Source organism: Humulus lupulus, chromosome 9, assembly GCF_963169125.1.
Source record: "Humulus lupulus chromosome 9, drHumLupu1.1, whole genome shotgun sequence".
Classification (NCBI taxonomy): domain Eukaryota; kingdom Viridiplantae; phylum Streptophyta; class Magnoliopsida; order Rosales; family Cannabaceae; genus Humulus; species Humulus lupulus.
Genome location: NC_084801.1, coordinates 96,981,987 through 97,002,790, shown reverse-complemented (window position 1 = coordinate 97,002,790; position 20,804 = coordinate 96,981,987).

Genomic DNA, 20,804 nt, shown 5'->3' with positions numbered 1-20,804 from the left:
AGAGGGATGAAGCAGTGATGGTCTAAGTGTATTCCAATAGTCAAAGTCCTATGGAGAAATAGTTATGAATGAGAGGCAACATGGGAGTTGGAGGAAGACATGCAAGGCCGGTATCTGGATTTATTTGGTAAGTAAATTTCGAGGACAAAATTCTTTTTAGTAGGGGAGAATTATAGAGTCCAAGAACTTTACTTAGCTAGTTAGATAGTAGTAGTAATAGTAATAGCTAGAAATAGTTGTAGTATTTTTATGACTGTGGATTTTGGTTGGACACTTGGTTGGACACTCGTAGTAACACTTGTAGATTTTATAAGTTTAATAAATAGTTTAAGAATATTAATTATAACCTAAGGTTTGATTAATATGACTGATTCTGAAGGTGATATTTTATATACTATAAGGTTTAGATAGACCCAATAAGATGTTAACACTAGTCTTGTGTATGTTTAATGAGAATTAAGTATTTTTGAGGAATAACTTTATTAAGAGCAATATTTGAAAATCCTAGGGTCTGCTAGCAGCTTTGAAATCGTTAAAGGACTTAGTCAAGGTTGTTTACTCAATTCAAATTAGGCTGAAAAAGTGTAATTACGTGTATAATATTTCAGCGTATGCCGATATATCGCAGCTCTAGGGGGCGATATATCGCTATACGGGGATACGAAAAACACGTAGCTTCGCACGACCACCTCAACGAGCCTCAGGAGCATCAGTACAGGCGATATATCGCCTAGCATGGGCGATAAATTGGCTGTGGTGCATGGTTTTCAAATGATTTTGAAACCGAGCCCATTTTAATCCTTAACCTCTTAATAAGTCCAGAATCTTTCTGACCGAGTCTTTAGCCTCTGCTAAATGATTATTCAAATGTTTTTCAATTAAAGAGCCATTATGTTATTCATGCTAAATAAAGATCTTTTCATTCTTGAACTCTATAAATAGGACCTAGCACCTAGCCATTTCTTCATTCTTCAAGCTGAGTTCAGAGCCTACAAGCTGCTAGGATTACTTTAGAGTGTTAAACACTTGGGTTGGATTATAAGCTTAATCATTATAAGCTTATCAAACACTTGGGAAGTAAGGTTCATAGTATATTTCGGTTTCGAGGTGTAGTTCGGTCATAGAAGCATTAAAGGTATTCCTATTCTTAGTTCCTTTCTGTATTGTTTCCTTAAGATTTTATAGTTTTTCTACTCAAATCCTAACTCAGTCTTCTCTATTCTTGGTTAGGCATCTAAGTTCTTAAACTTGAGGTTCTTGTTGCTAAGTAACTTTTCGATGGTGTAGTTCATTCTTTTCATCTATTTTCTTTAGTATACTCACCTCTCTATTATGGTTTTTAGGAGTGTTCCAAAGTCCTGATCTTGCTCTCACATCCCAGTTTTCAGTAAGGAAAATAGGGTAGATTTGTATGCTTTTATGTTATTGATATATGTTTATGTTATAAGTATGATATGTTTCTAGTATATGAATTGTTTAGATAACAATCACATATTTTGTTTAGATAACAAGTATATAACTTGTTTAGATAACAAGTCCCAATAGTAGATTCCTTGGGCATATGATTGTTTAGATAACAGCCCCATAAATTTATATGACTTGTTTAGATAACTAGCCCCATAAATTTATGGGCATATGATTGCCTAGCTAGCAAGTCCCAAGAAGTATGATGGCCATTATAATATATGCTGTATCTATATAGTTATATGATTGTAGTTTACAGTTTTTAGTTTATAATTTATAGTTTGTGTGTATGTATATGTTTCATGTTTTTAGTAGATTTTCCTTGTTGGGCATTAGGCTCATTCCTTTATGTTTTATATGTGCAAGAAAATAGTTTTGGCGGCGGGAGGGTTCTTGGCAGCTTGGGGATGTGAATTGAGGCAGGATGGAATTGGTGGATTGCATGTACGATTCGAGGATGAAGTTTTTAAGTCTTTTAGTTATGATTTCTATGTATTATTTTTCCGAACTTAATTTTGTAATCAATTTATTTAAGTTATGTTTTGTTTTATTTTCAAAACAATGGGATCCCATATCCTAAGTGAAACATTTATGTATGTAAACCTTTACTTTACGGTTTTAAATAAAGTTTGGTGTTTTCATATGTACGTTTTCTTAAGATTAGTATAGTAGTTATTAATGGCCCAAGGTCTAGAATAGTTGGGTCGTTACAATCGTCCTTGTATATCGATCAACGACATTATAATACTGATACCATGCCACAATAATGAACCTCTATTTCAACTTTTGGAAATTCCGTTCGCATCCATAAGTTCAGACAAACCTCCGGTCCTTGCATTATTTCAATCCAGGGTATCGCAATCCTTGAATATGCTTCAAGTAAATGCCAATGTGTTTCGACAGTCCCTCAGTATGTCTAACCTATATAGTGTTCCTTTGGCCAATCCTTTACCGCTTCGATCTTAACTAAATCAAACATGATCACCTATTTTCCCATAATGTGATTTCTACCATGACTTGAAGAAAACTGAATTCATCATTTCCGGAACCTTACCTGTAATCCCTACTTCCTTAGCCTCTGTAATATAACCAAAAATGCTACTCGTGTTCTTGTGCTAATTGGAAGTAGCCCAACACATTCTTAATCGATCCAAATATGACTTATCCAAATCATCCATGTACTCTCTATTTTTTGGATTTACGCGGGCCGCTGGAGCATTGGTCAGCTCAAAAGCCTTCACTGAAAATCCATCACATCATACCTGGTGCAAGAGGTAATTCTTGAAATATCCCTTTCCTTGATCATCAACTGATAATAACCAGATCAAAGGCCAATTCCTAAAAGCAATGTTTTATCTTGCAACCGGACAAATGAATTATCCACCCTTGGCAATGGATACCTATTCTTGACCATTACTTTATTTGACTATCCATATACGGTACACGTTCTCGCAAACTCATCCTTCTTCTCAACGAATGGTGTTGACATATCCTATGGCGAGAAACTCTGTCTAATCAATCCCCAAATTGAGTAACTCCTTTGACTGAACCTTTAACTCTTTCCACTCAACTGGTGCCATTTTGCATGATGTCTCAGATACCGGTTCTATCCCTGCATTAGTCCTTTAGCACACTCAATCCCTGGATGCGACAACAATCTCAGTAATTCCTCAGGACACCCATCTAAAACCTCACTTGCCAATCTAGTTCCCCTCTGGTGTAAGTGATATGACTCTGGTTTTTCCCACCACAATAGCTAGGAATCTTGTAAACGCAAATGGGTCTTTTCCTTTAAAACTCAGAAGTCACCATCTTTTCTTATAGTCCATGGTTGTCCCTTACTTGGAAAACTAGGATATACTTAAATTCGTACTGAAGTCTCCTACAACGAGCTCAATCAATTTTCTACTAACTCTTTACTAGTAGTACTCTGACCCATCTCATGGAAATTACCAATTTCCCCCATCAGGCACTAAAATCCCAAGCCCCGTAGCGTAATAATCACATAATATGCACAACATATCTATGCCTCTACTAAGAGATACGTAGTACCAAAATCAATTAGCATAGTCTAAAAGATTGTGAACTAGAAAGCCAACCTATCGCCAATAAGGGATTAGCCTCAGGCTTTGACTGCGTCGAGACGGACACTCGAGCTGGAGTTGAGCTATCATCACTCCTTGGTTCTTCCTTTTTCAATCTCAGGCAATCCTTCTTGAAGTGCCCAACTATTCCACAAAGAAAATAGGCCTTCGCTCGACAATCTCCCAGATGTTGTCTCCTGCACCTGGCGCATATTGGATAACTTTTCCAGGCCTCGTTGCCGCTTTTGCGGCCACCCTGAGTACCATGACCCCCCTCCTGCTAGGACCAGGAGTAGTAGAACTGTCAGGGGTATTTCTCTTATGGTTACTAGGGCCTCAACCCCTACCAGATCTTACAAATGGGGGTACCATTATCTGAACTTCTTGCCCTACGTCACTCTCACTTGATATCTCATCCCTTGCATCCTCGATAGCAAGGGCCCTCCCTACTGCTTGAGCATAGGTATAAATCTCATGTATTGGAGCGATCCTAACGCTCTAGCCTACCCTAGAGTTTAATCCTCGAAGGAATCGCTCCTTCCGGCCCACATCTGTTTGTACCAAATCAAAAGAGAATTTGGCTCCTTCCCACAACATGTACGTGGCAAAAGCCACTCTATCATTGCCTACCACTCCCATATTGTCAAGGGTGGAGCTAGTCATGCCTATTGACTATTCAACTCTTAACAAATCTAGGCCTCCCTAAAAAACTGGAGGATAATGTTTCTGGAATCTTTCATACAGCAGTTCCCATCTGTTCCCACCCTCAGGTTGAGCCAAAACTGGTGCCACTATTGGCAAAACAAATGGAGCAGCGTTCCTAGATAGAACCCGCTGTCTCAGCCACTCAATCTCTTCTTCTTGCATTTGCAATCTTGCTTTCATGCCAGTAAACCTCTACTGCCAATTCTAAGGGGCATATGGAGGGTTTTGTCCCCGACTATCATCTCTATCCTCGATATTAACAATACTTGATCCAATTGACTACCTCGGGAACATAACTTTCGAATTTGTCTACAGTCACTGACTTAACCTATCAGGCATGATAATCATATCTAGAACTATCCCGTGACCAGAACCAAACAACACAACAACCACACAAAACAATAATGCTTAAACACATGTCTATAGCATTCATACATCAATCAATAGGCCCTGCTCTAACCATATATATCACACTTTCTATTCTAACATGCAGATAAGGCACCTATGTTCAATTAAGCAATTTAAAACATAATCACATTATTGGATACCGAACCGTGAGTCGAGCTTTTCTTTAGAGGCAAGTGCACATGCCCAGTAAGTCTTTAAGAACACCTAAACCTAGACCGCTCTGATACCAAGTTGTAACGCCCTGGTTAGCCAGACCGTTACACCGTGTGTTTGAAATGGTGCTTAGCCCGCTAAGCGAGTCATTTGGACTTAAATGTGTAATTAAAACTAAAAAAAGGTTAGGTATTAAAAATTTTGGTCAACGAAGTAATCATTTTCAATTAAAAGTGTTTAGTTTATGCATGGGATCCCAAAAAGTGTTTAAAGACTGGTAAAATACAAACTAGTCGTCCTAAGCGGCAAAATATGGTTCAACCCTAATTCCTCCCAAGCAATCCCGGTCGTGGCGGTTGAGTAGGCTGCATATGTACACACCGCCCATGAATCTCTCCAACTCATGATTGGTCCACCTTACTCTTTGCCCTTACCTGCGTTGGTTTTTATGTTCTAAATCAGAGAATAGAGGAAGCAATTTATTAAAATTCAATTAAAACCATAATCCTATAATCTCAATATATATGCACTGCATTAAATTAACAATATAAAAGATAGAGAAATTTACCTCTTGATGCCTATCAAGATTCCTCGTATCTTTTTGCATATTTACATTCATCCAATCCTCGCAATTCCAATGTGACAGATCTCACACCTTGATCTTCCTAATCAGCAACCTCTATCACACCAGGACGTGTGTGGGCACGTAGATTACTATAGGATTGATTTCTAGTGATCACTAAGTGTTCTCAACTCATGAGACTTAGTGATGGTGAAGAGAAAAAGGAAGAAAGAGTATTCTGAGAGCAGCTAGGTTTTCAGAAAACTAGATTGATCTTCATCTTAGGTCAAACCTATAATGATGTATTTATAGGGTTTTATTTAATCCAATAAAGATAAATAATATATTTTTATTTAAACTAAATTTAAATAATAAAATATCTTTATTACCTTTTTATTTAATATCTAATATTTTAAACTAATCAAAATGTCTTATTAAATAAATATATTTTGAATATTATATCTAATAAAATATTCAAGACATCCACATGGCACTCCTACAGTGCTACATGCGTATGACTGTACAATCATAGGTGTGTGGCATTATTTTAATGCTCAAAAAATATTTTTCTCAATTTGTCTTCAAATAAAATAATATATTTATATTTAAATAAATATCACCAAATAAAAAATTAACCTTATTTTATTTTCTATTGGATTAAAATAATATCTTTAAATAAGATATTTATTTAATCTCTCCTTTTATAATATTGTTTAAATAATTAAATAATACTCTTTTAACTAATACATAATTTTAATAAATAAAACTAAATATTTAAAATTAATTAATTCACAATTAATTAAATAATAATAATTATCTCATAATTACTATTTTTCCCTCGAGAATAAAATCTCTCACAAAATAGTTCTTTCTCTCACTAATCTTTCTTTAGTCAATCTTACCCAGCTAACTTGGGGACCATAGACGTAAAATTCTAAGCTCCAATAAATCAGATTATTGATTGAACTCATCAATGTAATAACCTTCTTTATTAATTCCTTTATTACTTCACTATAAATATGGAATTTCACTCTTAGAAAATATAGAATTATATTTACTGAGTTGTAACTAGTAGCTCATTGATATATTCAATATAAGTAGTCCATTGAGCTTTTAGGGCATAAACCCTAATAACCTGCACCACAAAGCACCAGTGAGCCAAGGCCCAGTAAAAAAACTTAACCAAATATGACAAATATTCAGATAAGCATTCTTGTCAAATACATGCTTTATAAATCATAACCATATTTACGTGGACAATTCAATGAGTATAATGATTCATGTCGAATAGAAGCACACTTCTTTACTATAATGGTCCCACCACTACGGCCTAGCCTCGCCACTACGGCCTACATTACACATGTAGTGTCGATAACAACCTCAAGGCCGATAAGGCCATGCCACTATGGCCTACAATATGCATGTGGTGTCGATAACGACCTCCAAGCCGATAACAATCTCCCAACCAAACAATCAGTACAAACAAATATATCAGCATAGATTCAGACACACTGAACATTCAACTAAAAACAGTTTCATGACACGATCATTCCTGTGCCCTATAATTAGGACGCATGCCCTACACTTGGCATAAGAGATGATTTTCTTACCTCAAGTTCTGAGCGATAAGGTAAACCGACAGCGAACACGTTCCTTTAGCCCTAATCACAACATAATAATTGATATCCATCAAAAACTAAATCAATTAAAAGCTTCAAGATTGATTCCAAGCCTTCAGGACCTCGAATTCTACTATACTGTGTGGTATAATTCTTCCCAAGCCTTTAGGTTTGAGTTCCCATACTCAAAAACCCTATTTGACAAAAATCTACAATTTCAGTCACAGCGCCCCTCACAAGCGCCGCAGCCCTCTACAAGATAGAGAGCCCCCAACCTATTTTCCCTGGACACGCGCCACAACAGAACCCACTAGGTGTTACGACACCAAGGCGATTCAAAGAATCGCCCTAACCCCTGAGTTCACACAGGCCGTGGCGCACCAAGAACAGCCTCGTAGCACAAACCCGCGAATCCATAATTTCCAACAATTTCCAATCATTTTCTCTAAACCAAAACCTCAAAAAACAGTCACAAAGTTGCCCCAAAGTTCCCAACTAAACCCAGAATTCCTACTAACACAACATAAGCAACATTTACTGTAACGTCCTGCGTTTTCGAGTACCTTTAAACGACTCGGGTTAGGATTTTGTTCCCCGAGTTAAGAATATTATTTTAAATAATATTATATTTGTTTGGAAATTATTCCATGAGTTATTGCTAGCAAAAATATGAAGTTTTTGATTTAAAGGTCAAGATAAGACTTTCGGTCTTAGACCGACACAAAAACCTTGATCGGGTAAAAATCTCAGAAAATATTATGATAAACTATGGTAAATATATTTTGGGCATAAAATACATTCATAAAAAAATTAAAGTTTGGTAGAAAATAATAAACCTAAGGGGAAATGGAAATTTTAGGGCATTTTGTGTTAAATGGTTAGTTTTACCGAAATGGGGAATTTTATTCCATGAATGGACCATAGGTTAAATTTTATTGTGATTGATTAAATTAAATGTGAGAGACATTTAATTTAATTATTTAGTGTTAAACTTTGTGTTTAAAACTTAATAAGAGTGAAAAAGGTTATAGGAAGTCAAATTGGATTTTTCTTGTTGGGAAATATTTATTAACCTTTATAAAAAAAAAAAAATTGATCACATATATAATTAAAGGGGTGGCCGGCCATGTGGGAAATTATTTGGGTGGACCAAATGGTTTTAAGTTTAATCCCATTTTAACTATAATGGTTAAAGGTACCAAGTTGATAGTAAAACACTTGAGTGTTTTTTAGGATATTTTTTAGAGTTGTGTGAGCTCTTCTAACCCCAAAAACTGACCACTCTCTTTCTCTCTTTGACTATCATCTTTTTGAGAACTCTCTCAAGTTTTCTCTCCATCTTCAACCTCAAGAACACTAAGGAGGCTTGGAAGCATTTAAGCTTTGGTCTAGGAAGGGTTTTCCCTAAGGTAAAGTTTCAATAAACTAGACTTTGTCTAGCATTCAATTTTTTTAGGGAAATTAGTAACTGGTCTAGCAGGGATATCTGCAACGGCTAGTGGTGACACAGGGAGCCCAAATTGAAAGAGGGCAAAAGAGATAGGAGGATGTTGATGCCCTCCAACCTGAAAGATTTAACACCTTTTTCGGACGACTCCCCATGCAGTCCAATAATGCTCAGAACAACGAAGTACCACCTGAAAACAATGAAGAACATAACCTTGGCCCGCAGGTTATCATAGAGCAACCATTACTGCCAGTAGAAGCACCAAGAGCTGCCCAAGCAAAACCTATATCAGAAAGGTTCGGCAACCAGAATCCACCTATATTCGAGGCGAGTAGTGACCCTTCAATGGCAGAGGAATGGATTAGTATTTTGGAAAGAATATTTAACTTCATTGGAACTATCGAGAGAGGAAAGGTAGTTTGTGAGACCTATATGCTAAGAAAATATGCCTGCTTCTGGTGGGACACAACCAAGAAAGGGCATAATATTGCTGAGATGGAATGGCTAGAGTTCTTGACCTTGTTCAATGGCAAGTACTTTAGTAAGGCAGTGATCAAGCAGAAAGTGAATGAATTCACTAATATGAAGCAGGGAACTTTGAGTGTGTAGGACTACGTTCGAAAATTCGATCAGTTGTCTAGGTTAGCGAAGAACCAGGTGAACACTGAAGAGAATAAGACCAGGAGTTTTATGAAGGGCCTACGCAGAGACATTGCCAAGTGTGTAGACACTGGTAGAATTGGCCCGGAGACGTATGCTGAAGCTGTGGAACAGGCTCTTCGCCAAGAGTCTTGGGTCATGTCAGACAAGCCAGAACCACAGAAGAACAAAGACAGGAGGTACCCTCCCAACAACCTCGGACAGTTTCAGGCGAATCAGAATGGCCCAAGGGGAAAGTTCAACCCGAGGTTTGGACAGAACTCGGGACAAACAAACAAGCCAAGAGGCACAAGACCGATTTTTGGGGGATGTAACAAAAGAAAAGGGGGACCTGCCAATCACGCAATGGCTAGTCCCAACAAACAGCCAAGACGTGAGTTTGAACAATGGCCACTGTGCAACAAGTGTAACCGAAGCCATTGGGGCGAGTGTGGGGTATGTTTTAACTGTGGAAAGCCAGGGCACTTTGCTAAAGATTGTCGAATGCCAACCAAAGGCAATGTAAATGACCAACAAAAAAAAAATTGGAGCTCTGCCTCGAGTTTATGCACTTACGCAAAGCGACAAAGGAGTTGGACCATCTGATATGGTGGCTGGTCAGATCTCTATCGCCCAAACCTCGGCATATGTAATAATGGATACTGGTGCATTGCATTATTTTGTATCTACATCCTTTGTGGAAAAATTAAATAGAAGTCCTGAGCCTATTCCTGTTATCTGTTGGGTACCCTTGCCTTCGGGAGAGGATATGCTGGTGCGCACATGGGTTAGAGCCGTACTAGTTTGGGTTGAAGGTCGTGAGCTGACGGTGGATCTGTTAGTCTTGGACCTACATGAATACGATGTCATATTTGGGATGGATTGGTTAACCAAATATGGAGTCGTTATCAATTGCAAGCACAGAAAAGTGGTCTTCACCCCAGTAGTTGAAGAACCATTCGAGTTCAAGGGTACGTCAAGAGAAAAGAAGTGCCCCATGATTTCTACGATGAAGGTGAGAAAAATGTTGAGTGACGGATGCATCAGTTTTCTGGCAAACATAGTGGATAAGGACAAAGAGACGAGTCAACAACCATCGGATGTACCGGTTGTGTGCAAGTTTCCCGACGTATTTCCTGAAGATCTCCCTGGGATTCCACCAGACCGAGAGATTGTGTTTGCGATAGAGTTGATTCTGGAAACTGCGCCGATCTCAAAGACTCCCTTGCAGAATGGGACCAGCTGAACTCAAGGAATTGCAGTCGCAACTGCAAGAGTTATCGGACAATAAGTTCATAAGGCCAAGCCATTCTTCGTGGGGAACCCCGATCTTATTCAAGAAGAAGAAAGATGGCTCAATGAGAATGTGCATTGGCTATAGGGAGTTGAACAAAGTGATGATCAAGAACCGATATCCATTACCGAGGGTTGACGATCTTTTCAATCAACTACAAGGAGCATAAGTATTTTCTGAAATAGACCTGCGATTAGGTTATCATCAGCTCAAGGTTAAGGAGACGGATATACCAAAGACGGCCTCCAGAATGCGCTACGGTCACTACGAGTTCTTAGTGATGTCCTTTGGACTAACCAATGTGCCTGCGACATTCATGGATCTCATGAATTGAGTATTTCACGAGTATTTGGATAAGTTTATCGTCGTGTTCATTGATGATATTCTAATATACTCAAAAATCTAGGAAGAGCATGCAACGCATCCAGAACTGGTCCTCCAGTGTTTACGAGATGAAAAGCTTACGCTAAGTTTTCGAAGTGCAAATTCTGGCTAGAGAAAGTAAGTTTTCTAGGGCACATAGTGTCGGGAGACGGAATTTCAGTAGATCCCGACAAAATAGAAGCTTTTAAGTAGTGGAAACCTTTGAAAAATGCTCATGAGGTTAGAAGTTTTCTTGGGTTAGCTGGATATTATCAGAGATTTGTGGAAGGATTTTCCAAAATAGTCGCACCAATGGCTGCCCTCACCCGCAAAAACATCAAATATTAATGGTTTGAAAAGTATGAGAATAGTTTTTCAGGAGCTGAGAACAAGATTGATGACTGCCCCAGTGTTGACGTTCCCTAATGGCACAGAGGGATATACTATTTATAGCGATGCCTCAGGCCGAGGGTTGGGAGCAGTGCTGATGCAGCACAAAAAAGTAATTTCTTATGCTTCTCGACAAGTAAAGAATTACGAGAAGAACTATCCCACTCATGACCTGGAGCTTGCAGCAGTGGTTTTTTCACTAAAAATATGGAGGCACTACCTGTATGGGATACACTGCGACATCTACACTGATCACAAAAGCCTGAAGTATTTCTTCACTCAGAAGGAATTGAATATGAGATAGCGTCGATGGTTGGAACTGTTCAACGACTACGACTACGACATTCTGTACCACCCGGGAAAAGCAAACAAGGTGGCAGATGCATTGAGTCAAAAACCAAGTGCTTACGTGATGACAGTGAAAGAGATTTCTCCGCAATTACAAGCCGACCTTGCTACCTTAGATTTAGAGATAGTAGTTGGTCATTTGGCTAACCTCTCTATCGAGCCTACCATTATGGAAGCTATACAAGGCGGGCAGTTAGTCGATCCTTGGGTTCAAGGACTGATGTACGAAGTGAGAAATGAGGGGCGACCAAGATTCCATATCTCTGAAGATGGAGTATTGGGGTTTAAGGGCAGAATATGTGTTCTGGACGATGACAAGATCAAGAAGAAGATATTTTTCAAGGGACATAATGCTCCTTATGCCATGCATCCGGGTACCACGAAAATGTACCAAGACTTGAAGAAGTACTTTTGGTGGCCTGGGATGAAAAAGGAGACGGCAGAATATGTGGCACACTGCATGACTTGTCAGCAGACAAAGGCTGAGCATCAACGACCAGCCGGATTGTTACAACCCTTAGAAATTCTAGAGTGGAAGTGGGAGATGGTCACTATGGACTTTGTCATAGGTCTACCAACCACTCCTGAGGGGCACGATGCCATTTGGGTTATCGTAGATAGGCTGACTAAGTCTGCACATTTCCTACCAATCAAGGTAACTTATGGGGCACATAAGTTAGCAGAAATTTACATTGTAGAAATAATGAGACTGCATGGTGTACCCAACTCCATCGTATCAGATCACGACGGACGTTTTACCTCGACATTCTGGAATAGAATCCAAATGAGGTTGGGTATTAAATTGATGTTCAGCACTTCATTCCACCCACAAACAGACGGTCAAAGTGACCGAACAATTCAGACCCTAGAAGATATGCTAAGCCTGCGTGCTCGACTTTCAAGGGTCATGGAATGAGAAGCTTCCACTGATATAGTTCGCTTACAATAATAGCTATCATGATTCCATCAAGATGGCTCCGTATGAGGCTTTGTACTGAAGGAAATTCCAATCACCGATTCATTGGCACGAGACCAGTGAAAGAAAGTTTATTGGATCAGATGAGGTTAATCAGATTACCGAGGACATCCGACAGATAAGGCAACGCTTGCAAACTTCAGTTGATCGACAATGCAAATATACTGACCGACGCAGAAGACCCCTAGTGTTTGAGGTTGGCGATAATGTGCTATTGAAGGTAGCTTCGCTCCAAGTCTATAGTGAAGTCACGAGGAATTAATAAGTTAGTAAATTTATTTGATAGATTTATGATAACTTATTGGAGCTTGATTTCATAGGCCCATGGTCCCCATTGTACCTTGGATAAAATCATCTAGATAGTCTCAATTAATTGATTTAATCATCAATTAGAATTATCAAAGTTGACCAGGTCAATTTTGGATAGTTTCAAAGAGTTGTGTAATTTTGAGAAGAAAAGAGAAATCATGACAAATTTATTAATTAAGATAAATTGGTATCTAAATTAATAAATAAGTTTAAATCAAGGTTCAAATTATAAATAATTAATTTGATAAAGGATTTAAATAATTAAATCAATAGAAAATAATACAGGCCTTGATTTTAAGTCCAATGGGCTTATAATCAAATGGGAAATTTCACGGGCCTATAGCCCCTGATAATTTCAACCTAGGGCTTTAAAATGGCTATTATTTTATTGATTTTTTAATTAAATTAAATGGCCTAATTGAGTCTATAAAAGGAGTGCCTAGAGGGAAGTCAAAACATAATTTTGATAAGTCACAAGTCAGATTTTCTGATAGTTTTAGATTCTCTCTAAACACAAGTCATTTTCTAAGCCTCTTTGTTATTTTTCTCTTCTTCTCTCTATATCTATCTCATGTGTTGAAAATTGTCCACACTAGTCTAGGTGGTTCTAAGGATACATTGGAAGATTGTGAAGAAAATAGAAGATCGATTCAGTTTCTTGATAATACTCTGCGACATAGAGGATACAAGAGTTAGAGAAACTGAAGGAATGACTCTTTAATTCCGCTGCGTATACTGTAAGTATTATATTCTTTGTTTCTCTTTGAATTCAATTTTAGAAACATGTTTTAGGCTATCTTGTATTAATTTGTTTAATATTAGATATACATGAAAATAAATAAAGATCCTGTATAAGCTAATCCAACAACTGGTATCAGAGCCTTTGGTAATCTTTATTTTCATGCATGAACATGTTTAAAATTGGATTATTTGGTATGTTTGAATAATTGGATGGTTTTCATGTTTTTATGAAGCATATTGATTTTATGTGACTTTTAGCAATTTTTAGGTTATTTTGTTGTATTTTTTATGCTATTAATTTTTATATATGCTTTATTTTGTGTAAAACATGTTAAAAATTAATTATAAAATGGTTTTGGTTTGAAAAATTGCTCAAAAAAATTTTTGGAAAAATTTGGCCTGGCACCCATGCGAGCGCGCACCCCGCGCACGCCCACGCACACTAGCCACCAGCCGTGAACAGTACCCCGGGTACTATTCATCTTTTTTTTTTAAAATAATAAAATTTGTAGAAATAAATTATTTATAATCAAAACCAAAAATATCTTTTTTTTTTATCATTTAATTTCTTTTTAAAATAAGATATTTTTGTTAGTTGAGATTTAAATAATTAGATATTTTCTACAAACATTCAAATTAAAATTTAAAAAATAGACTAACAAATTAATTTTAAATCTTTTAATATATTAAAATATTAGAATTATGATATCAGATATTTAAGATATTTTCATTTAAATTGTTGATATTTTTATTAAATCTTTATTTGAAAATATAAATATCTTTTTATTCTATAGTTTTTAATATTTAAATTATTTGAAATTTGAACATTGTTAGTTAGATATTTTTATGGATACTTGAATTTGTTTAACTATTTGAGATATTTTAGGGTTGTTATAACTATTTGTATTATATTATTTTTAAATGGTTAAAATATTAGATAATAGTTGTAACAACACAAGATACTTTTGGAAAATAGTTTAGATATTGATTTTAAAATTTAAAATTGGTTAAATTTTGAAAAATATCATTTTTTCCAGCCAATTAATAATTTTTTTTTTAATAAATGGGATTTAAATTAACTTTGGTTAATTGTTGATAAATCCTATTTAAATTAAATTAATATTTTTTTTCAAATTAACCTAAAACCAAGTTAATTGTTGATAAATGAAATTTAAATTATCTATTGTTAATTGTTGATAAATTTCATTTAAATTGACTTATTTTTTGTAAAAATTTAATTAATTTGAATTTTTTTTGATAAATTATAGATAATTAATTGTGGTATTTTTCCAAATAAAATAAATTGTGGTAATTTTGCATAAATTCATAGAATTGCTCATATATTAACATGATTAGGCCCATCCAATTATAACATGTCTGTTTACACTATATGTGGTATTTTTACAATTGGGCTTAGATGCATATAGTGGCCCATATGTTTGTTAGATATATGGTATTTTGCCAAATAAAATATTTATAAAATGATAGGTTTTATTTGGGCCCATTATAAAATGTAAAGTTTAAATTCCTCTCTTGTAGATGATTCCACTTGTGAAGGCTCATTTGCTTTGCATGACTATAGTGGGCCTAATCAATTAATAACAATTAATAAAACGAAGGTTTAAATTCCTGTCTTTTGGACCTTGTATGGAAGATAGGGGGCCTTTGTAGTGGGAACGACATATTGGAGCCAGCCCTCCTCCATACAAGACCAATTGTTAAGGCCCATTTACCTGAGTTGGACTTAATTGTATAGGTTCATTATATTAGTTAAACCTAAATATTGATTAGCAACAAATTAATTCTAAATTAATTGAATTTGTTTCAATGTGACACTTTAGAATTAATAAGAAATTATAGGACTTTGTTTTTAAAAATTTTAATCTGTTTAATTTTTTTTTGGAAAACCATAGTCATTAATTTTCTAAAAATAAATAATAAAAATACTAATTTTAATTTTATAATGAGCTTATTTTAAGAATTTTATTCGATCAGCACCGTTGGTTTACACATAGTCAATAGCTTAATGGGGCCTCGAGGCGCTTTGATTCTTCCCCCTACGGAAGGTGTTCATTAGTTATTTTGACAATGTTAGATTTTGAAAGATTGATAATTATAGATCAAATTCTACTAGACTCACCCCTACGGTGACTACTAGGACTAAATCTATGATTATTGAAACCGTGGGTCTAGCTCATAAAATGAGAGATTTTGTTTTCTTATTTTGATCGAATAGTTGGTTGTTAATAGTGGTGTCCATTATTAAATGGGTTTACAACTCTATTTAACTAGTGGTATTTTTTACTCTCGCCAACCAGGACACGGATATCATAGATTAGTTCAAACCCTAAAGAAATAGAGATATGATTGTTTTTGGTATTTTTTCTCATATCTTACATATTTTTGGTATATGTTGTACTATTTCTTGAAACATGTGTGAATAGAAGTTTTATTGAGTAAATGTGATTGATTCTATTTTATTGATAATTTGTAGTTTTAAGCTAAGTAGTGTCTGTGTCTACTCCCATTCTTTCTCAACTTTCGATGGAGAAACTCATTGGAGAAAACTTCCTTAATTGGAAGTAGAATATCAACATAGAGTTGATAGGTGACAACTCTGAATTCGTCATGATTGAGGAATCCCCAAAACGAGCATCGTCTCCGCATGCTCGTGATGGTACCGTAAATGCTTGGATAGCACCGTCTCTGCACGTTCGTGATGGCACTGTAAATTCTTGGATGGCACCATGTCTGCACGTTCGTGCTCAACTCAACTATGGTCTGACGCAACTCATGAACGAACTTATGATTATTGAACCTGTCATGGGTGGACCTAGTAAAGGAGGATAAAATAAGACTACTGATGTTGCTGCTCATCTAGCTAAGGCTGAAGCTAACCCAGCTTCGTCTTTGAAAGCTAGAAACAAGAGGAAAGGTGGACAAAACAACTACCCCAAGCTTGCAAAGGCTGCAAAGACGAGTGCACAACCAAGTGTACAGACGCCTAAGGGGAAAACAAGAAAAACAAGAAAGGTAAAGATAAGTGCTTTCACTGCAAAGAGAAGGGGCATTGGAAACGAGATTGCCCTAAGTTTCTAGCAGCGAAAAAACAAAGGTAATGATTATAGTTCATTTATCTTGGAAACATGTGTTTTAGAGAATGATAAATCTGTTTGGATTATTGATTCTGGATCTACTAACCATGTTTGTAACTCTTTACAACTTCTTGAATCACGGGAGGAAGTGAACGAAGGCGGCTTAAAGCTTACAGTTGGGAACGGAGCGTTCGTTGCGGTCCAAGCTAGAGGAAGAGCTCGTCTGGAGTTCGGAAATAAATTTTTAATTTTAAAAGATGTATTTTTTATTCTGGATTTTAGTAGAAATTTAATTTCAATTTCCATGTTGCAATTAGAATGATTTGTTATGACTTTCACAAGTTTTAATATATCTATTTCTTTCAATGGATCACAATTGTGTATTGCATGTTTGGAAAACGGGCTTTATATTCTGCGACCTAACGAACTCCTCGCTCTTAACAATGATTTATTCAAAGTAGCTAAACCTAGGACCAATAAACGTCAAAAGACTCATAACAAAAATATGACGTATTTATGGCACTTGAGACTAGGTCACATTGGCTATGATAGGATTCAAAGACTTACAAAGGATGGACCTTTGAGGGAACTCACCTTAGGTGAATTACCTGTCTATGAATCTTGTCTAGAAGGCAAACTGACCAAGCGTCCATTCTCTGCAAAGAGTGATAGTGCCAAAGAACCACTTGGTCTTGTGCATTCAGATGTTTGTGGACCTTTGAATGTACAAGCCAGGGGTGGTTTTGAGTATTTTGTCACTTTCATTGACGATTACTCTAGATACTCATTTCTTTACCTATTGCATAGGAAATCAGAAACATTTTCAAAGATTCAGGAATTCTTAGCAATGGCTCACAACCAATTAGGTAAAACGTTAAAGATCTTGCGATCTAATACGGGTGGAGAATATTTGGATATGCAGTTCCAAGATCATTTAACTGAACTTGGGATTTTATCACAACTTACTGCCCTAGGTACTCTGCAACAAAATGGTGTAGCGGAACGCCGAAACAGAATTTATTGGAAATGGTTAGATGCGTGCTTAGTTACTCAACTCTACCAACTTCGTTCTGGGGACATGCAATTGAAACCGCGAATGACATTCTCAATGTCGTGCCGTCAAAATCAATCCCCAAAACACCTTTAGAACACTGGAATGTTCGTTAACCTAGTTTACGCCATTATAGAATCTGGGGGTGTCCCACTCATGTCCTGAGGAAAAAGGAGGGAAAGCTAGAACCGCGAACTGAAGTTTGCATGTTTGTTGGCTATCCTAAAGGTACTTAGGGTGGAATTTTCTATAATCATTCAGAAAAGAAAGTGTTTACTTCTACAAATACTACTTTTCTGGAAAATGACTATGTCCAGAACTTTAAACCTCGCAGCAAAGTAGTTTTAGAGGAGATGGTTAAAGAATTGACTCCAACCAATGTTCCATCGTCATCAACGCGAGTTGATGATGAAATTCCCACTCTTCATGTACAACCGACGCAAGTCGATTTAAATGAAGAAAGTACCACTGTTCCTGAGCAAACAGTCACGGAGCCTCGTCGTAGTGGGAGGGTTTCTAGGAACCCAGTTCGCTATAGTTTGGATGGTGAAACCAATATGGTTGTTGGTGACACTAGTGATGATGATCCATTGTCTTTCAAACAGGAAATGGCTAGCCCTGAAAAAAGAACTATGGCTCGAAGCCATGAAACAGGAAATGGAGTCCATGTACTCAAATTCTGTCTGGGATCTTGTGGAAGCACCTAGTGACTTTAGGGCCATTGGTTGCAAGTGGATCTACAAGAAAAAATGAGGCGTTGATGGAAATATCGAGACTTATAAAGCTCGATTAGTGGCAAAGGGTTATACCCAAAGAGAAGGCGTGGACTATGAGGAAACGTTTAGTCCGATAGCCATGCTCAAATCCATTCGCATCCTCCTATCCATAGCAGCCGCTCTCGACTATGAGATCTGGAAAATGGACGTCAAGACAGCTTTTCTTAATGGAAAGCTTGACGAAGTCATTTATATCGATCAGCCAGAAGCATTTAAAGTATCTGGACAAGAAGGAAAAGTTTGCAAGTTCAATAGGTCCATCTATGGACTTAAGCAAGCTTCTCGTTCCTGGAATCTTAGGTTTGATGAAATAATAAAAAACTATGGCTTTGAAAAAAATATTGATGAGCCCAGTGTTTACCAACTGAAGGCAAATCAAATAGTGGTATTCTTGGTTCTTTATGTAGATGATATCTTACTCATTGGAAACAATGTTAAGAAGTTATCTGATGTGAAGAATTGGCTGAGCACTCAATTCCAGATGAAGGATTTGGGTGAAGCAAGTTATGTTCTAGGTATCCAGATCATCAGGGATAGAAAGAACAAACTTTTAGCTCTATCTCAAGCAGCTTACATTGGTAAAGTGCTTGAACGTTTCTCAATGACAAATTCTAAGAAAGGACGTCTACTGTCCCGCCATGGAATTCATCTTTCAAAGAAGCAGTCTCCCCAGACTCCTGAAGATGAAGATGCAATGAGAAAAGTTCCTTACGCATCTGCAATTGGAAGTCTGATGTATGCCATATTGTGTACTAGACCAGATATCTGCTATGCACTGGGAGTAGTGAGCAGGTATTAGTCAAGCCTAGGACTAGAACATTGGATATCAATTAAGCATATCCTGATGTATTTGAGACGGACTAGGGATTATATGTTAGTCTACAAGGGTGGTGTTCTGAACCCTGTAGGCTACACCGATTCATATTTTCAGACTGATGTCGAAGACAGAAATTCTACTTCTGGAATGGTGTTTACTCTTGGGGGTGGAGCTGTGATTTGGAGAAGCATAAAGCAGTCTGCAATCTCAGATTCCACTATGGAGGCTGAGTACATAGCCGCGTCAGAAGCAGCTAAGGAAATAGTCTGGCTAAAGAAGTTCTATTCGAATCTTGGTGTTATTCTAGAAATGGATAAACTTCTTGTGTTGTTTTGTGACAATACAGGAACGACAGCAAACTCGAAAGAACCTCGAAGTCACAAGAGGAGTAAGCATATAGAAAGGAAGTATCACATTATTCGAGAATATAAGGCTAGGGGACATGTGGAGGTTATGAAGATTGCAAGTGAAGACAATCTTGTGGATCCATTTAAAAATACACTACCAGAAGCTACATTTGATAAGCATATCAAGGAGATGGGATTAGTATAATTAAGGCATTAGTTTCAATTATTGCAAGTGGGAGTTTTATTGGGTTTTATGCCCTAATTAAAACTCAATTTTTTTGTAATCTCATTTTATTATCAATAACAGAATAGAAATCATTTTTTGACTTGGTCAATCACTTTGCTCACATGTTTCATTTTCATGATTATTTGTTTAATATAAACTTCTATTAAATCCCGAGCATATAGCTAATCTTATTTATAGTGAAGTAATCACAGTGGAATATAAATATGATTATATGTTCAAAATAAGTTAGTCCTATGATTAGTTAGTGCACCAGATTTATACTGACTTGCCAATCTACGATAGGATCTACTTACACATTACAGTGTTATGTTATTTCCATAACATTAGCAAAGTAGATAAGATCGAATGTATTTGTTACATCGGACAAGATCGATATTGACAGTTGATAAGATAAGTAAACATACCGTTATTATCTATTCTAGTCATATCATATAGTTGACCATAGGTCAATTCAATCTCAATTCTGAGTGGTTAGTATTCTAACTGATTGTATTATTTGAGTTCTTTGACTTGTTCGTTACCAGCTTACCCTACGGACTAGCCCATACTTACATCTTGGGAACTCGGTAGTATAATTGAGTGGGAGTGTTAATCATTGATATGAACATCTATAGCTTCTGATGAAGAAGTGAAATGATGGTTTCCCTTTAGTTTGGTTCAAGGTGTTAAATGATAGAGATCTCATTTCAGTAATTAAATTAGTTTACTGAAATATCATTTACAAGGAACTAAGTGTTTTAAGGATAAAATACAATGAGGGGTAAAACGGTATTTTAGTCCTATCTCATTGTAGACCGTCTATAAGGGATTGAGTGACAATTATGGTTGTAACAATGGATAATTAATAGCGTATATATATTTGTTATAGAGCATTCTATGAATTCAAGAGTGCAATTCCAAGTCTATAGTGGAGTCACGAGGAATTAATAAGTTAGTAAATTTATTTGTTAGATTTATGATAACTTATTG